This window comes from Pinus tabuliformis, chromosome 6 (genome assembly GCF_031772625.1).
Source record: "Pinus tabuliformis cultivar Carrire ecotype Pingquan chromosome 6, CPIR1, whole genome shotgun sequence".
NCBI classification, from domain to species: Eukaryota; Viridiplantae; Streptophyta; class Pinopsida; order Pinales; family Pinaceae; genus Pinus; species Pinus tabuliformis.
Window position 1 is genome coordinate 706,219,355 of NC_142292.1, and position 20,328 is coordinate 706,239,682.

Consider the following 20,328-nt stretch of genomic DNA (forward strand, 5'->3'; position numbering starts at 1 on the left):
TAATGTAAAGGAGGTTTCCCCCTCGATGAGGCTAATTTTTAAGTCGTTGGTCTATCTTTTCTTCTATTTTGTGAGCTGGTTGCATAACACTCCTCCAAGATGAAGTGTTTCCACGGAACTTTGACTTGTGCTATAATTTTATTTCAGAATGTGACTTCACTTTGGTCTAGAATGCGTAGAGGTTCTGCCAGGAACTCTTCCTCATGTTTTACCTGTACAAAATTCCAATCAATTACGTGAGATGGGTCATGTACATATGTTTTTAGTAAAGACACATGAAGCACATTATGAAATTTTATGCTTTCATGAAGAGCAAGGTGATAAGGCATTGAACCTATCCTTGCTAACACATCAAAGGGTCAACAATATCTAGGTGATAACTTGACATAATTGCCAAGTCTAAGAGTATTCTTCTTTGGTTTCACTTTCAGATAAACATGGTCACCAAGATTGAATTATTTTCCAACCCTCTTCAAATATGTATAACTATTTTGTTGATCCTAAGATGTTTCAAATTTCACTTCACCTTTTTAACTATTTCTTCCATTTATTTCAGCGTGTCTAGTCCTAAAATGAAATTATCTTCAATATACTCCCAACTCAAGGGAACTTTACCATGTCTCCCATACATCACTTTAAAAAGACTCATTTTTAATGAAATTTGATAACCATTATTGTAGGCAAATTTAGCGAAGTGGAGATAGTCTTCCCACTCAAGGGGTCTATCCATGATACATTCTTACAATGTCCTCTAGAATTTGATTGGTTCTTTCTGTTTGGCCATCAATTTGAGGATGATAAGTTATGCTCAAGTTAAATTTCATACCCAAAACCTCAAATAAACATTTCCAAAATTTGGAAGTATGATTTTGCATCTTGATCAAAGAGAGCAATCTTAGTTATACCATGTAATCTAAATATGTCTTTCATAAATATTTCATCTATATTGATGGCTTTGAAAGTAGAATTTACAGATATAAAGTTTGTTGCCTTTCTAAGTTTGTCTACCACAACCATTATAGAGTCATTTTGTCCCCTTGTTTTTAGCAAAACAGTGATACAATCCATAGAGATTACCTCCCATTTCAATTCTAGAATGGGCGAAGCTTGTAATAATCCAACCAGATATTGATGGGAAGCTTTAACCTATTGACATTCTAAACATTTTTTGCATATTTTTTTGTTTTTATTAGGCTAATAGAAATCATCCTTCAACATGGTTATTATTTTTTAATAGTCAAGATGTCGAGCTATAGGCTTTTTATGTAGTTCATCAAGGACAAATAATTTCAAACTTAAATTGTTGGGTATATAAATTTTATACATATACATAATCAAATAATAATCATTCATTGAAAATCCATTTTCTTCCTCATCTTGTGAATCTGATTTTTGAATTTTGTCCTTAAGTTTAGAATATTCTTGATCATAAATTGCAATTGCTTTCACTTTTTCAATCAAATTTGTTTTCCAACTACTTGTTGAAATAACACAAACCTGATTTAGTTTTCTACTAAGAGCATATGTGATTCTGTTTTCTTTCCCTTTAATGTGCATTATTTTGAAATCATGCTCACTAAGGAATGCCAACCACCTAGCTTTCCTAGCATTTAAATATAGTTGATCAAATAGATACTTAAGACTGACATTATCAATTTTTTATTGGAATTTATTTCCTATAAGATAATGCCTCAAGCATTTTAAGGCATGAATGATGGGTGCTAATTCTAGATCATGTGTAACATAGTTCTTTCATGGTTTTTGAGTTTTCTATATTCATAGCTTACCCTATGACCTTCTTGCATTAAAAATGCACCCAAAAATTCTTTACAATCATCAATATAGACTACAAAGTCTTTAATAAGATCATCTAATTTCAAAATTAGAGAAATAATTAATTGCTTTAATTTTTCAAAATTGTCTTGACATTTCCGATTCCAATCAAATTTAGTTTCCTTCTTTTGTAAAAAAGTAATTGGGTATTCTAACTTGGAAAATCCTTCTATAATAACATGTAACTCCCATGAAAGACCTTATATTAGCCATAACCTTAGGCATTGACCACTCCATAATAGCCTTTATATTTTTTGGGTCTACAACAATCTCTTCAAACATAATATGTACTGAATAATAAATACATTTTTGATAGAATGCAATTTCACTAAACTTAGCATACAATTCATTTTCTCTAAATTTTTGGAGGACCGTTTGTAAATGTCTATCATATTCTTCTTTTTCTTTGAATAGACCAAGATGACATCTATAAATACAATGACAAATATGTCCAAATAGGGGCTAAGTACATTGTTCATCAAACACATAAAAGCGGGTGATGCATTAGTGAGCCTGAATAGAAGTATAATGAACTCATAATGTCCATAGTGTGTCCTAAAAGTTGTTTTAACAAAGTTACCAACCTAAAGATAACTATACCAAGTTCTTGATATCTTAGAGGTCACATCAAATCATGATTTTGATGTCGATTTTGATAAGTGTTAATGCAATATCAACCTTTTTTTTTAGAAGCATATTTTTTCAACTTTAATTTTTCTTATGTACTAAGTATGGACGCTTTTTTCTAAATGTTGGTGATTTTCATGTCAATTTTGAAGAGTGTTGATGCATCATCGATCTTCTTTTTTGGGGGGGCATATTTTTGATACTTTAAAGTTTCTTACGTATTAAGTATGACCATTTTTTTAAAATGTTAGCTATTTTTATGTGTTGATGCAACTTTAACCTTTTTTTTGGTGGACAAATTTTTAACACTATAAAACTTTCTATGCCTTAACTATGCACATTTTTTTAAATGTTTCTTATTTAACTATTTTTCAAGTTGTCATTTTTATTCTTCTTCTTCTTTATGAGATGTTTGTATTTAAGTGTTTTTCAAGTTTATGTTTTTTTATTTGTCTTTGCAGTATTTTTTTGTAATGAATTTTTCATTTTTTTGTGAAATTAAAAAATAATATAATTAATATTTTGAAGTTAGGATTTTTTGAGATATTAGTGTATGGTTAATAATACTTCAATACTCATAAAATAATTGTTACTAAAATATGATTTTAAAAACTTAACAAAAGAATACACATTTTGCATATCAATATAATTAAACAAAAACCTATTTCAGGACTATTTTATTAAGAATAACATGTCAAAAAAATAATTTTTATATAAGAAAAAATTGAATAGAAAAATTGAAAAAATAACAAATTTTATATTAATATTTAAAAAATAATAATTACTGATCCATATAAAATTATATATATATATAAATAAAAATTTACAAATTTTTTTATAAAGTCAATTGCATGAATATGTCATGGTTGCCCACCTTTACCACAAAGTGGACAATCTTCAGATTCACTTATTCAATAATCCTAAAGCCAACGACGCACCAATCAATGAATGAATAGAAAACACGGTAACTATTGATAACTTTGTTTTCCATGAGAAATTTCGTCTTTCATTGAAGATAGTCTTTTCAAAATATTTCCAAAGAACAACCAAAACATCAAAATCCTCAATATCATCATCTTTACATAAATTCGTACCAAATTCAACTTGCTTTGTTGGGGGGTTTCAATTAGTCCTTTTTTATGACGTCAACGAGACGACAATAATTGGTCCTCCTGTGAAATTTCTATAAAAGGAAGGGTCCGGGGATTCAATTATCACCAAAGTTCACAAACATTTGTGGGTCCCTCTTTCGAATTTTTATTTTTATTTATTTATTTTTATTTTTTATTTTTTTTTTGAATATTTCTCTTCTATAATTTACTTTTGTTTATTTTTTAAAAGAAATTATGCTTAAATTTTTTTAATAAATTTTTTATATTTGAATTTTTTATTTTTATTTTTAATTTTTGTTTTTGTTTTGTTTTATTTTTTGATTTTTAATAATAGAGTTTAGGCTTCTGTGATCCATATTAAGTTAGAGAAAGATTTCGGCGTAAATCACATGAAAAGTCATTTGTCGATGCGTTTCGAACCAACCAGTGTGGTTCATCGTCAGGACAAGATGAAGAAAACAGATCTAGCTTAGCATGCTATATAGACCGAGCAGAGCCTCCAACGGCTAGTTTGACCCAACCGCTAATATTGACCAAAGGACCAGGATCAAAATAAAGATAACCAATAAATAATAAAAAAATTCAAGGTCAAATTACTAATAAAAGAAGATTAGTTGCAATGGACCGTTTCTAAGAGGAATTAAGTGAGAGTAACTAAGTAAACTACTAAAATAACAAATTAAATAAATAAATAGATATAAAAACCCGAACCAAAATAGTAAAAATAAAACAAAAACACAAACACAAAAATAAAAATAAATAAAATAAAAGAGAAATCAAACAAAAATAAACCACTAGATATGACTAAGAGTTAAACGAGAATAAAAGTAAAAATAAATAAGTAAAATAAGACGCAAAAAAAAAAAATAAAAAATAAAAAATAAAAAATCAAGTGATAATAAATTAATTAAATAAATTAATTAGTAATATTAAAAATTAATAATAAAAATAACTAACAAAATAAACTAAAAATACTAATAAAACACGAAAAAATGAAATAAAATAATAATAAATAAATAAGAATGAATAACTAAGAGGGAATAAAATAAAATAATGAGCTTAAAAAATAATAAATTAATTGAATTAATTAATTAATAAAAGCTAAAAATAATAATAATAATAACATAACTAACTAAATAAAAGTAAAACAATAATTCGGCCTGGAGTATGCCGTAAAACTGCTTCTGCTTGGCTAAGAGCTCGTCTTCCTCGGACGTAAGGAAACAGGTTAACGGCCCAAGGCCCAGAGGCATCTGGCAGGAGTGAGAGCTTGCTCCCGATTACGGACCACCAGCAGGGTTATGCCAGGTGGCGTGGTTTTCCTATTTAACAGTGATGAGTCAAACCCAGCATTCGCGGATAGCAGCCAGAGATGGCTGTCCTCACTGTTGGTTTGACACCTGAGTTGATAGGTTTTACCACCTTCGGAAAAAAAAAAAGTAAAACAATAACAAAACATGAAATATTAGTAAAAATAAAACTGAAATAAAATAATGATGAATGAATAGAATTGATTTTTAGTTATTTATCTATTTATTTATTTTTAACTTTTCTTTTTGTGTAAATGTTTGCGTGACTAACAACCCGACCCTAGCATGTGTCAATTTGATAGTTGATGTATTCATTTTTAAGGGTTTTTTTTATTATGATATTTGGTCTATAATTTTATGATTGAAATATGTTCAAAATTTAAAGTTTTTTTTATACCCATGATATTTCGTTTTAATTCTATCATTGACAAATGTCAAAATTTTAAGATTTTTTGAATATTGTGTGATTTTCTTAACACCTCAGTAAAATTAGATAGTATTCTAGAAGCTCTCAACATCATATTGTTAACTATGAAAATTCACATGCTAATTTAAGGTTTTTCAGAGTTGTGATATTTTATGTTTAACTATGGCTGAAAAATGTCAAAATTTTAAGGTTTTTCGAAATCATGGTATTTATCTTTAATGCCATGGTTGAAAATCGTTGGAATTTTTAATTGTTTTGGAGTTGTGATATTTTAACTTTAATACTATCATAGAAAACTATGGAATTTTAAGGTTTTTTAATCATGATATTTTATTTTTAATGTCGTTCCTAAAAAAATGTTAGAATTTTTACAAAAAAAAAGTGTTGATGCAACATCACACTTTTCAATTTCGGGGTTTTTTCATGTTTATCGCACAAAAAAATTAGTTTGTATTTCCATCATTAAAAACTAAAAATACTTTTAACCCAGAAAACAAAATTTCATGCAACATCAACACTTTTAGTTTTCGAGATTTTTTCCATGTTTATTGAACAAATATTTTGGCATTTAACGTTGTTGCTAAGAAAATTTGGAATTCTAACCCGATTAAAAAAAAAAAACATTGATGCAACATCAAAACTTTTTCATTTTTGGGGTGTTTTTCCATTTATTTTTTTGTGCAAAAATATGGGTTTTTTGGTCTAGAGTTCTCATTTTGAGGTTATAGTTCTCATTAACTTGGTAACTTTGTTTGTTATGAATGTCTTCATCTTTGATCCTATTTTGATGATATCTCGATCTTAAGTCTATCTTTGAAAAGATAATTGATCCTTTGACCCGTTAAAACAAGTCAACTATCTTAGGTAAATTATACTTGTTCTTGATTGCCATTTTGTTGAGTTGTTGATAATCTATACAATGTCTAAGAGTTCCATATTTCCTTTTAACAAATAAGACTGATGCACCCCAAGGTAACACACCAGGTCTTATATATTTCTTATCCAATAGTTCTTGTAATTTTATCTTTAATTCCATTAACTCTGGTCCGAATATTCATTTTGTAGGGGGCTTTAGATATTAGAATGCGCCATGAATAAGATCTATGGTAAAATCTATGTCCCATTTAGAGGTAGTTGTGGAATTTCCTCAGGAAAAATATCTTTAAACTTTTCTAGAATGGGATAATTTTCCATTGAAGGTTTCTAATTGTTGTTAGAAAGATATTCACCTTGAACTGCAAACATTTTGCATCTCTTACAAGTGCATTTATTTAATTGTGAGGTAGAAATTAGTCTCACTAAAATAACTCTTGGAATCCCTTTTACTATACAAATATCCTCTTCATCATTGATACATGTGAAAAAAAATTCTAAAAAATTCAAGACTACATTATGTTGTTTTACGCAATCCATGCCAATAAGAATATCATAAGATCCCAAAGCCATTATGTTCAAATTTAGCTTAGTTTGCAACCCATTCAAGTATACTATCCAGGATTTAACATGTTTTTCCTTTTTAAGTCCACATTTTTCAATCATTGTAAGAGAAATATAGCTTAAAATAGAACCCAGATCAATTAATATAGATACAATCTTTCCAAAAATTTTACTTTGGATCTCCACCATGGCGGATTGGTAGTCAGCATGCCTATCATTCAGCGCTACACTAATCCTTAGAATACTGCGAGCAACATCATTAACTATAGATGCCTCCAAAACCTTATATATTGTTGCTTTCTTATTCAAAGGATCGACAATAATGATTTTCACCATAGACCCAACACTTGATTGGTGGCCTAGATAATTCACCCATGTTTCAATTTCATGTTTTCACTACTTGCCCACTTTTTTGACTCATATTTATTTGCTGGTGGATTTTTTTTTTTGGTTGTAATTCCCCCCTAAGTTAAACACTTTTAGAACTATTGGGAAAAATAGATTTCTTAAATCCTTTCTTTTTGGTATTGAATTTTTCATTTTTCTTTGCTATCCAACTTTTGAAATGATCATTTTATGCTTGTTCTAGTTGTAGCACAATTTTTTATGTTACTATTGTTTTATCCATTATTTTCGAATTGTCAAATTCAATTCTTTCCTTGTAAGAAAAAGGTAGACAACTAAAAAACCTATGAATTTTTTCTTTTTCTTTTTCTTCTTTCAAATATGACACATACCGCAACAGGCTCATAAATTTGTTCACAAATTCTTCCATGGTTAATTGTCCAAAGTCTCAACTCATGAAATTCTCTTGCCTTGTCATTGAAGTATCCTTAGTTAAATACATTTTTTTTGAATTCCTTTTTGAACATTTTCCAAGTTAAATTTTTTTCTTCTTATTTTATTTATTGTTTTGTTTTATTCCCACCATAAGGGTACTTTGCTAGTTAGCTAATACTTAGCTAATCTAGCCTTTGGGTTACCAGGGTAGTTATAAACCTCAATTTCTTTTTTACATATTTAGAGGCCAAGCTCCTGCCCCCTCTTCAGATTCCCCTTCAAAGTTCATAGGTCCGATCTTAAATTCACCTTGTAATGAGATACAACATTTTTCTTCTTAAATATAAAACACTACTCCCAGACTTTTGTTCTTCCATATCATTATCAAAATCAAATTTTTGACTCTTACTAGAAGTTATAGATTCAATTCTATTAGGAGACTCACTTCTAAATCTTTTTCTATTAGTTTTTTCAGCTTTTCTACTACATTTGTTTTCTTCTAACCTCTTAATTATGTAGGCATTTATATCTTCTTGTTCATCCCTTTCCTTTGACATTTTTTCTTGATTAACCTTAAGACTGTCTAAATCTTCTTTTAGACTATGGACTATTTGTAAAATCTCAGATTCATGGTTATATGGATTCCCAATTCCTCCTCCAACCATTCCTAGCTCAGTATCATGCTCTCCACCTCCTCTAAGTGATCCTACAGAAGTCTGACTATTTCTATTTTCAACCATTCTTCAGTTTTCTTTCTAGAGTAGTTTTGTTGTCTACATGTTACACAGAAAATAATATTTCGTAAAGACCCATAAAGGCCCAATGTTGTAACCTACCACTCTGTTACCACTTGTAACAGACCTCTCAAACACTAAAAAAAAATATAAGTACAATTCTTATATGATATTGTTTACATATATCATATAGTTTTACCATTATTTTTCTATTCACTATTGATAATTTACGTTCATAGTGCACAATTAAAATCTACTCTAGGATGTTAAATATTGGTTTTCCATGGAATTGGAGAATATAGGTTATAGTCTTAGAATCTCTGACACTACTAACTCAAATGCCACAACAAACTACTTTGCACAACAGAAAAAATATAATAGTAAATCAACATGTGCACAAATAGACAACTTTTTACAATTTTTCAGTAACCCAACTTCATTATATTATCAATCTATAATATATAATATATTGGTTGTCTTATAATTACTAATAATAATAATATTTTAAAATAAAGTTCTATTTTAGTTAATTTTATGAGTTTTTTCTAATCTTGACAACCTGCAATGTACGATGATGTATGATGAGGTAAATGTTTTGATGTCTATCTACTAGTCATTTACTTTATATGGCATTTACCAATCATTTATGATATGGCATTGTTAGTTTATATACCTTGATGTGATTTTGTCAAATTACTACTTACATCTAATGTAAATAAACTAATGTATAATTATGTGTGTGATTTTTTTTTGAATAATTTATGGATTTTTAAAATATTTTAAAATTGTGTTGTCAACATGTCTTCACGCCTCCCCAACTGATGAAGAACAGGTTTTGGAATCCTATGTAGTAAGTCTCCATAGTAATAATTGCATCCAAAGAATTAAAACATGTATGTCTATGCTTGTTGCCTAAAGGAATGCAGTTGGAGGAAATCCATGTTTAACGACAAATAGTTTATTAGCCATGATCTCAGAAGTGGTTGGGTGTTTTAGTTTTTGTAGCATCAGACAAGTGTTATAGTCTTGATTTTTGTTAGAGAGGCTAAGAACACAATATACTCAAAACCCAAAAAAGGTTTCCCAAGATAAGCTTGCGAAACACCTTAATTAAATTAATTAGCCATCATTTATATTTTTTTCCTAAGTATAACTTAGGAAAAATAATTAATTAATAAAAATTAATTAAGGAAAGGTGAGAATGTTATATGAACTCACACAAATTGAGTTTGAGATGGTCTTATCCATTGATGGAGATATAATCATGGTCGTTGGTTCATTACTGAGAGATTATAAGAGAAGTCCAATGGGATGGAGATAAATACATCGAGCATGGGGAAGATTAAGGAAGATCAAATTTCCTAGAGAGCAGAGGTTCAACTAGGGAAGAATTTGAGCTAGAGATCGAGTAGAAAATTGAGGAGAACAAATAGTGTGATTCTGGAGGATTTTCCTATGTTGGAAGAGGAAGCAACAGAGAAGCCAAATTATTCCACTAGAGGCTGCATAGGGGTTGCACAAAAGCCTCAAGGAGGTAGTTCGATTCAACTAAGGAGTAGGGTGATTTAGGTACTAGAGGTCAATAAATTTTCCAAAAGGCCAAGTGAGTCACTTCTAAAGGCAGAGTCAGCTAGGACATCAAATTCAAAGAATTCTAGAGGAAGAGAGAGTAGGGCCTGTGTAAGCATAACATAGAGGCTCATGCATAGGCAGTTCAAATAGCTAGTTGTGCCAGATTTCAGAGCTAGGATCAATTGTGGAGTTGAGGCATTTGCCTCATAGATATTCTGGCTAGATATTTTCTGTTGGATTGCCAGTTTGGGCATCCATATATTGTACTTAGACTTATATTGCATAATAATAATAAAACCCTCATCTACTGCACCAATTTTCCCACATTGGGTTTTTTCAAGAACATTTGTCCAAAAAATATGGTGTCATTGTTATTGTGTGTGCGAATTATTTTCTCAGTTCTAATTTTACTTCCGTAATGCATTTTATTTTTGGTGAAAATTGTAGTAGTGATTTTATTTGTTGTTTGTTGTAATAGAAAATAAATTGCACATAATAATATTTACGTAGAAGAATAATATCCAATTGCTGCAATAGTGAAAATTTCACAGGGTTTACACCATATTTTGACAAAATACCTAGGCATATTGAAGTCCCTTGGAATACCATCATTGCCATATATTCTCAACATGAGCATATCGAAGAAGTCTAAAAAATATTTTGGCATATACATAAGGAAGGTATATGTTCAAACCAATTCACATTTACCATTGTTCACAACATATGCATTTAGTCACCTCGTGAGTCAAAAGGAAAACATATTCATGTCAGTATTATTAGAGGTGGGTCAGAGGCAAATGTCCTTGTCGTGGTTCTCTTGTTAATTTGTATGCAAAATGTGGCTTTCTAGTTGATGGAAAACAAGTGTTTGAGACTATTCTAGTAATGTTAGTATTTGTTGATGTTATTTTAGCTATATTGATGTTAGCTTCCTTATGAAATCCTCTTCTTGTTTCCTCCTGCTTTCTTCTTTAGGTAATTATACCTTTCGTTGTTCCTCTCCTTCCCTTTTCTTCATGAGGGCTTCTTCATCATTAAAGAAATTTTTAGGTCTAAAATGGGCCTCAAAACAAAAATGTACAATTAAAATAAACTTTATAAGAAACAATAGGATTTAAGATGATGATTTCAACCATGGGGGATGATTCATCATTTTTGGAGTAAAAATAAATAAAAATTCAACTTGTATTTTCAACTTATCTCCTTGCGGTTTTACTCAAATTTCGAGTGGGAGCACTCATTGGATTCATAATTTAATTCTTCATCTAAGGAGTGCCCATGTTACATATTTTCGATGGACCCTACGGTAGAAATTCCCACTGTAGATCACCTGATAATGCAATGTACTAAAGAAAAATACTAGATCTACTTCTACAACAAAATTTGCAGAAGCTTAATCAATTATGAGCAAGATCAATCGGAACACATATAACAGAGAAGAAGAAATCATACACATGAAACACAGAAGAATACTCTGGGGAAAGCCTCAGCTAAAAACCCCGACATCTGTATTATCATACAAGTGGAAATATCTCAGAGATTACACAAAGCTTAGCTCTCACACAGTTATCCAGCTCTAAGCACAATCCCTCACTACTCATAGACAGTCAAAGGCTTCTCCAAACCTTATCCTCTACCCTCCAAGCCTCCTATTTCCTTGCGCAGTTTTTCCTGGGGTTCAATGGTGACACTTGTGTGCAATCACACCTCACACTGCTCACTAAACTCAGAAATAACTGTGCAATCTTGAAGGAGATAATTCCTTCTACATGGATGAGTTTCCTATATAGGAAAATTCCTCCAACTGATAGTACACTGTCCCATCCTCTGATCTCAACTAGGTCTCTAACTGAAGTGACATGCAATGGTTAATTATGAGAGAATATTCAGTTATCTAAAGTGAAGTAGTTACATGCATGCAAGCATTAACTAATTGAACTCACAATCAGTTCCTCTAACTGTTGGAACTAATTTAACTGGACTTAACTCAGTTAACTGAGCTAACTAATTACAACTCGAATACAACTCATCCTTATCTCCTTAAATAAGGGATAACTTCCTTAATTTAAAGGATAATTGTTGCATGTCTTCACAAAGACTTCTAGCTTGAATTTCTCCAACTAATTAACTCAATATGAATTAATTAATTATTTCTCAAACAACTGCTAAGATCAAATTTGAATTTTACTTCTCAATTTTAGTTCAGGGACTAACTAAAATTGGAACCTATCCCGAAATGCTATTTATAGAAATGTTATTTTTAGCATTTCCATTTTTTCATTCCTTGTTGCTATGTTCAACACTGGTGCATGAAATGTTATTTATAACATTTCTATTTTTATCATTTCTTGTTGCTATTTTCAAAACTCCCTCTCAACAAGAAAGGCATTCAAATCGAACCCAATCCTGAACCTTTGGAATGTTCTGCATGCAACACTTTTACCTAGTGTTGTTGCTACAGTAACTATAGAAACAAAAAATCTCCCAACTGACCTCTCTGTTGGGCTAGAAACACCCTTTGATGTTGAAGCTACCTCTGCCACTGACAAGTGCTCCCTCTCTGACCTCTAAGCTGCTGCAACACTCCATGCATCTCGCACCATTGCACACTCTCTGTGCCATCCTACACTGGTGCAACACTCTTGTGCCTTCCACATTGCTGCAGCTTGCCAGCTCTGCACAGTCTTAGGACTCCTGCACTGTAGCTCTCTCTGCCACTCCATCTGCATCCATCTCTATCCACTCAACCAGTCCTGCTGCACCTCATCAGGGCTCCCGTAACAAGGTCTAATCTAAGAGGCTAGGTACCTCGAGGATCCTACCCCTATTTTAGCCTTCATGAGACTATCTCTTCACATCGCCCCACCTCACACCTGGATGTATGGTTGCATGCGATCCCTCTACCCACTTGCCTCAAAATTTCCCCATACTGGAGATCTCTGTATGAGTGGATGCATCCACTCGATTTCCTCTCAACTTCTCTAGTTGTGGCTGCTCCACAACCCCCTGAAGTTGCTTCACCAATTGTGGCTCCTCCACAATTGTCTGAGACTTCTTCTGGCACTACATGTTGAGAGGTAGTGTACTCTCCCTCTCAACTGCCAAGTCTCCAACAGTTGCCTTACTCCTCAAGGCTTTTCATGCATCTTGAACCTCAAGAGCATACATGTTCTTGACTCGTGAACCGATATGCTTCACCTGTCTAGTGGTGATGTGTCTAAGGAAACCCTTTCCCTTACTGAAGACTACATCATAGCCTTTTTCTTCCAACATCGCAATCGATACCAAGTTTTTACTTAGTCCTGGCACATACTTGACATCTGTCAAGGTAATGCGAGCTCCATGCTCCCTCTAAAAAGCAACTGTGCCTACACCTGAGACACTATACTTTTCCTCATTACCCATCTCTATGAATATATGGATATCTTTCTCCTCCAAGGTACTGAACAAACTCTTATCACTAGTCATGTGGAAGGAAGCTCCACTATCAAGAAACCAACCATATCCCACCATGGATGAAACCATGCATGCGATGAGTGTGAAATCCAACTCGAACTGTGAGGCCAATGCCTCACCTTCTGATCCTTCCAAGGATCCCTTCTTGGATTTCTTTCATGGATAATTTGTAGCAAAATGGCCCACCTCATGACAATGAAAGCATCGCACTTTCAATTTGTCAAACTTCTTCCCACTATGGGAAGAACTCGATTTGGGATGAGAATCCTTATCCTCCCCTTTCTTCGCCTTACTTGCTAAGGCACAATTTTCTTCATCCTCCATGGATGAAGAACCATCTCTCGTGCTTCTCCTTATCTCCTCCTGCATCAGATCCAACCAAAATTGTTCCCAATCTGGCAGTTTATCTCTTCCATTTACCGAGTCTTGGTAGCTATGGCATCTCTTAGGAAGACCAAGGAGAGCAAGACTCACCATGTCATCATCAACTGTCATGATTCCTACACTTCCAAGCTTATCCCTACATGTGGTGAGCTTGTTCAGATATGTAGAGATCGTGCCACCCTTTTCACACTTGATTTTCTGAAGCTTGTCTTTCAGTGCCAGCTTCCTCTGATTGCTATTGTTTTGATATAGATCCTTCAATGTTTTCCACATTGAAAATGATGTCTCCTTCCCATGGAGACTTGAGACAATGTGGTCTCGAACTCCCTCCAGAAGGATCCTCCTTGCTCTAGCTACACATTTCTTCCATTCCACCAATTCTTGGGCATTAGCAACTGCTGGCTTGGGGACTTCTTGATCAATGAAGTCCTTCAAAATATTGTCCTCTAATACCACTTCCATGTGATCCTTCCAGGCTATGTAATTCGAGCTACCATCAAGGGCATACTTGAGTCTCAAACTGTTGAACACCATTGGTGAAATTTGAGATGTGATAAGAATTCAATTTCTATAATCATGAACTTCAAACTTCGAACTTCTTCCTCCTTTGTATACTATTCTCCGCTTTGATCACCTTTGCTCTGATACCATGTAGGAACTCCCATTGTAGATCACCTGATAATGCAATGTAATAAAGAAAAATACTAGATCTACTTCTACAACAAGCTTTGCGGAAGCTTAATCAATTATGAGCAAGATCAATCAGAACACATATAACAAAGAAGAAGAAATCATACACATGAAACACAGAAGAATACCCTGGGGAAAGCCTCAGCTAAAAACCCCGATATCTGTATTATCATACAAGTGGAAATATCTTAGAGATTACACAAAGCTTAGCTCTCACACAGCTATCCAGCTCTAAGCACAATCCCTCACTACTCATAGACAATCAAAGGCTTCTCCAAACCTTCTCCTCTGCCCCCCAAGCCTCCTATTTCCTTGCGCAGTTTTTCCTGGGGTCCAATGGTGCCACCTATGTGAAATCACACCTCACACTGCTCACTAAACTCAGAAATAACTGCGCAATCCTGAAGGAGATAATTCCTTCTGCATGGATGAGTTTCCTATATAGGAAAATTCCTCCAATTGATAGTACATTGTCCCATCCTTTGATCTCAACTGGGTCTCTGACTGAAGTGACATTGATTAGTTAATTATGAGAGAATATTCAGTTATCTGAAGCAAGGATAATTTTAGGGGCGAATGTTCGCCCTTTGGCGAAATTAAGGGGTTTTAAATTTTTAGTGGGCGAATATTTTGTATCATAGTACATTTTTACAAATCACCTCAAATAGCCCACCTTATTTTAAGGGAGAGGGTAAAAAAGGTAAATTTAGCCCTTGAAATTAGGACTTACAACCTTCCATTCACCCATTTTCAAGAATAGGTTTTATTTAAGTGAATCCATTCGCCCATTTTCAAGAATAGGTTTTATTTAAGTGAATCCTATGGGCCAAATACCATATTTATAAAAGAGGTATGGTAAATTAATAAAAATATAAATAAATGAGAGGTATGGTAAATAAATAAAACGTTTTTTATATTTACTCCATAAGTCACCTTATATACATGTAAGGGTGTAAACAAATAAAAATATAAGTAAAGTGGAGGTATGGTAAATAAATAAAACGTCTTTTTATACTTACTCAAAAGGTATGGTAAATAAATAAAAATATAAATAAACTACATGTATCGTAAATAAATAAAACCTCTTTTTATATTTAGTCAATAACCCTCGTTCTATTTATGAAGGCTCAAGAAAGAGGTTTTATTTAAATGAATCCTATGGGCCAAATACCATATTTGTAAAAGAGGTATGGTAAATTAATAAAAATATAAATAAACGAGAGGTATGGTAAACAAATAAAACATATAAGTCACCTTATATTTACGAACACTCAAAAAATGGGTTATATTTAGGTGAAACCTATGGCCAAAATACTATGGGACAAATACCATGGACTAGATTGTTATTAATACCATGCAAAAAACCATTATTAACCCTAATATTAGAATTAATAAGAATAAAAATGGCACATGGTATTGACCCATGGTATTCACCAAAATGGCACATGGTATTGACCCATGGTATTCACCTGGAATGTAGCCTATTTAAATGGGGGAATTAAACCAGCATGTAGCCTATGCTAAGATTCACTAGGACTTTACAAAGTTTTATTATTTAGTGAAAGACTCGCCAAGACCTTACAAGATTTTATAATTGAGTAAAATATTCGCCATTCCTAGTGAGAGATTCACCAAAAAATTATATATACATATTATATTATTGATAAAATCGCCTTCCATTTTTCCTATATACCATGGAGATTCGCCCATTTATTATATTTATAAATTTAGGGGGGGTTCTTAAAATTTTCCCTGATCTGAAGTCTAGTAGCTACATGCATGAAAGCATTAACTAATTGAACTCACAATCAGTTCCTCCAACTGTTGGAACTAATTTAACTGGACTTAACTCTGTTGATTGAGCTAACTAATTACAACTCAAATACAACCCATCCTTATCTCCTTAACTAAGGGATAACTTCCTTAATTTAAGGGATAACTGTTGCATGTCTTCACAAAGACTTCTAGCTTGAATTTCTCCAACTAATTAACTCAAGATGAATTAATTAATTATTTCTCAAACAACTGCTAAGGTCAAATTCAAATTTTACTTCTCAATTTTAGTTCAGGGACTAACTAAAATAAGAATCTATCCCGAAATTCTATTTATAGCAATGCTATTTTTAGCATTTCCATTTTTTCATTCCTTGTTGCTATGTTCAACACTGGTGCTTGAAATTCTATTTATAGCAATGCTGTTTATAGCATTTCTATTTTTAGCATTTCTTGTTGCTATTTTCAACACCTGCTACACAAAAAATGAGAAATACATGAAAAAAGTGATTGCAATAATGTTTTTCACGTATTTCTCATTTTTCTTGTAGCAAGGTTGCAACATGGGTACTACTTGGATGATGAATTAAATTATGAATCCAACAAGTGATCCCTCTTGAAATTTGAGTAAAAATAAAGGGAGATAAGTTGAAAAAGTAGTTTTTTGTTTTTTCCCTCTAAAATTTGATGACACAATCTAATATTATTTTATTATTTTCACTATTATTTTATAATATTCCTTAGGAGACCCATTTTAGACCTCAAAATTTCTCTAATGGTTGTGTCTTCTTGGCTTTCTCTTATTTTCTCTTCTTCATTTCTTCTTTCCTCTTCTACATATCCTCTCACTTCTACTTTTCTTGCTCTTCTTTATGTTTATGCTCTTCCTCCCATGAGTCCCTATTCTTTTCTTCTTCAAATTCCTTTATTCTCTTTTTTGCATTGATTATGCCCTTGGTATGCAGAACAACCTTGAATTTCCTACTCCTCTCCTCTTTGGGATCATGTCTCTTCTTTATCTTTATCCCAACATTAACCAGAGCAAACACTTCATGTTAGGTTCCTTCATGAGAAATACCTTGTACATATGTTGTATGAGAAGGGCCTACATCATCACCTGGTCCAACTGCTCTAGAATTATTCTACCAATTCTCAATCTTCTCTTCATCTTCCCAATAATTATAAGCATATCACCAAGTGTAATTCAACTTTTCACATCGTCACTTGCATACACCTCTAGGGTCATAACGATGAAAACTCATCTTGCAGAATCTAAGGAAGTTAAGTTCACCAACCCTACTTTTGCTACCTTTAGATTCTTTAGTTCATATGACCCTACTTGCAGAGGGAAGATGGGCCAAGATGACTTCTTTGACTTTTGAAACTATTGTGAAAATCCTAAGCATAGTTGATATTCAATCTCCTGCATGAAAACTTTTTTTGTCACATACTTCAGCATAAGATGTGGGGGCTTATAAGTTCCGAATACTTTGTTATATGTTCCTTGAGAAGAAGCAAACTAATCTGAAACTTTGGCAATAACTTCTTTGGCCTCGTTAGTCATGTAAGGTGCCTCAACCTTAGATATTATCTAATAAAGCATGGTAATGAAGTGCTCGACTATCCTGTCATAAACCCCCTATAACCTTCCTCCAATAATATCTTGCAATATATGTTGATAGAGAATTGTTGTTTGGTACATTTACACTCTAGACTTGGGAACTCATTTTGGGCATATATCCTAGCAATAAAGTATGCAAAACATATAGAACTCAGGTTGCCCACTTTGTGAAACCATTTTTTCCTTTGCCACATTCAGTTGCAGTTGTTGGGCTAGTATTTCTAACCAAATTGGCTCCCATTGGCTTCTCCAATTCTGATCAAAATTTGACCCAAAAACATGGATCCAACACTCATCAAATTTTTTTCCAAGTCTGCGTCACTTCTGTTATGATTGTGACTGTTTAGGGCATATTTACTTGCTGTAATAACCCTTGATCAACCACCAAAATAACCCTCCTTGGATATGGCCTAATTTTGAGGAGGTAATGGCACCCTTAGCTATTTTCCTGGGATAGATGACCCCTACACAACTCAACGCTGCCCTCTAAGGATGTGGTAGGGCCTGCAGCCCACCTACAGCACCATACATTACCCTTCCTTCAAGAGTTATGCACCCAAGACACCTCCACGCAGGTTGAACCAGCCTCTCCTTGCCTCATCCCTCTAGGGATCTACCTCGACATCCCTTCACAACAACTCGGTCCTCAAATAGACCCTAGAAACAACCCTAAAACACCATGTTGTCCCTTCCTCCTTTGTTGCGGTAATTTCAAAGATAATCCTTCTCTCCAACGAGCTTATGCAAGATGAATGTTGCACTTTTGGATGAGAAATAACCTCTACTTCACCTTGTATATATACACATAAACAAGGGCTCCACGAATTTATGAAGATACATGTCTCTTAGACAAATTCACTTCAAGCCTACATGACTTGACTGTCCACAAGTGATTGTCAACTTAAAAAATTCATAACTTCGTTTCTCGATTTGAGTGATATTTGGAGTGTTGGAATCGGAACGCCAAGCTCTATCACCTAAAATTTTCTCATGCTCAAATTATTTAGATTTTTGGCCCAAATACTGATGGATGAAAAGCCCCAACCTTGGGTTCTGAGCCCACAAGTGATCCTTGTGGTGTTTTTCCCTCTAAACCCCAAACCCTAGGGCTTGGAGTACCTCCCAAGCTACAAAAATCAATACTCCCACTTAGCGAGGGAGGCACTTCCAAGACTAGGAAGTATCTCATCACCATCATCACTACTTGCAACACTTGTCTAACTCTTGTTGCTCACAATTGCAACAATCCTTGTATGGTGAACTACACCCTTCTCGGAAATGTCGCTATCACTGGAAGCATCCTGCTTATTCTTCTTCTCCTATATCGCTCTTCAATATCTCCATGATTCCTTTTAACAACGTAAAATTTGAAACGGGAACTGATATTGTTACCCATTTTGTAGAGATAGCAAAAAGGTGACCCGATTTTGAAAAGGGGTGATGCAGAACACACATGTTTTTTTTAGAGCATGGTTTTTGGCACTTTAATTTTTTTTATGTACATTGCATTTTAGAATGGTAGTGATTTTCATGCTGATTTAAAAAAGTTATTATTCTGCATCAGACCCTTTTTTTAAAAGACCTATTTTTTGACTTTAATTTTTTTTATTGTATGAAATGTAAATAATTATTTTGTAAATTTAATAATTTTGGAAGTGGTCTTCTTCTTCATATTTTCTTGTTTTTATTTTTTTTTGTAGTGAGGTTTTTATTGTTTTGCATCTTTGTAGAAGAAGGTCGATATTTTGCATTTTCGATATTCTACATATTTATACATCGTTAATTAAATTTTCAATCCACATGAAATAATTGTCTCTAAAAAGCAAATATAAAAATATATATAAATAAGACAAAAATCAAAAATAAAAAATGTTAAAAAAAATTTATTTCATAAACCATAAAAGAATTTGGGCCAAAAAAATAAAAATAATATATATATATATATATATATATATATATATATATATATATATATATATATTAAGTAAGTAAAAATAGATAAATTAAAAAGAAAACATTAGCAAAAACTAGGAAAAAAAATTTAAAAACAAACTAGTTTAAAAAAAATAGAAAATTAACGAAAAAAAATTAAAAACTAGTAAAATTAATATTAAAAAAAAATAAACTCAAATTATAAAAAAAAAAATCCAAAAAAATATGAAAATGGCGTAAAATATATGTCTTTTCAAATGAAAAAAATAAAAAATAAAAATAAAAAAACATTTACAGTTTATAAAGAAATGCCCATTTTTTATTTAAAAAAAAAATTAATTAAAAAAAAAACCCTAAAAAATGCGTATTTTTGATTTACATAATAATAATAATAATAATAATTTTGTATTGAACCTACATGGGTGGAGGGGCCTGCATGCCGCCATGGGCGGAGGGCCTGCGCCCCTTCGCCCACGGCTGCGCTACCACGGGCGGCCGGGGAGCGGAGGGCCACAATTTTTTTTTAATAATTTTTTAAATTTTAAAATGAAAAATTAAATTTATTTAAAAAAAATAAAATATTTTTAATTATTTGTATTTTTAAATAAAAAAAAATGTTTTAAAAAAAATTGTTTAAAAA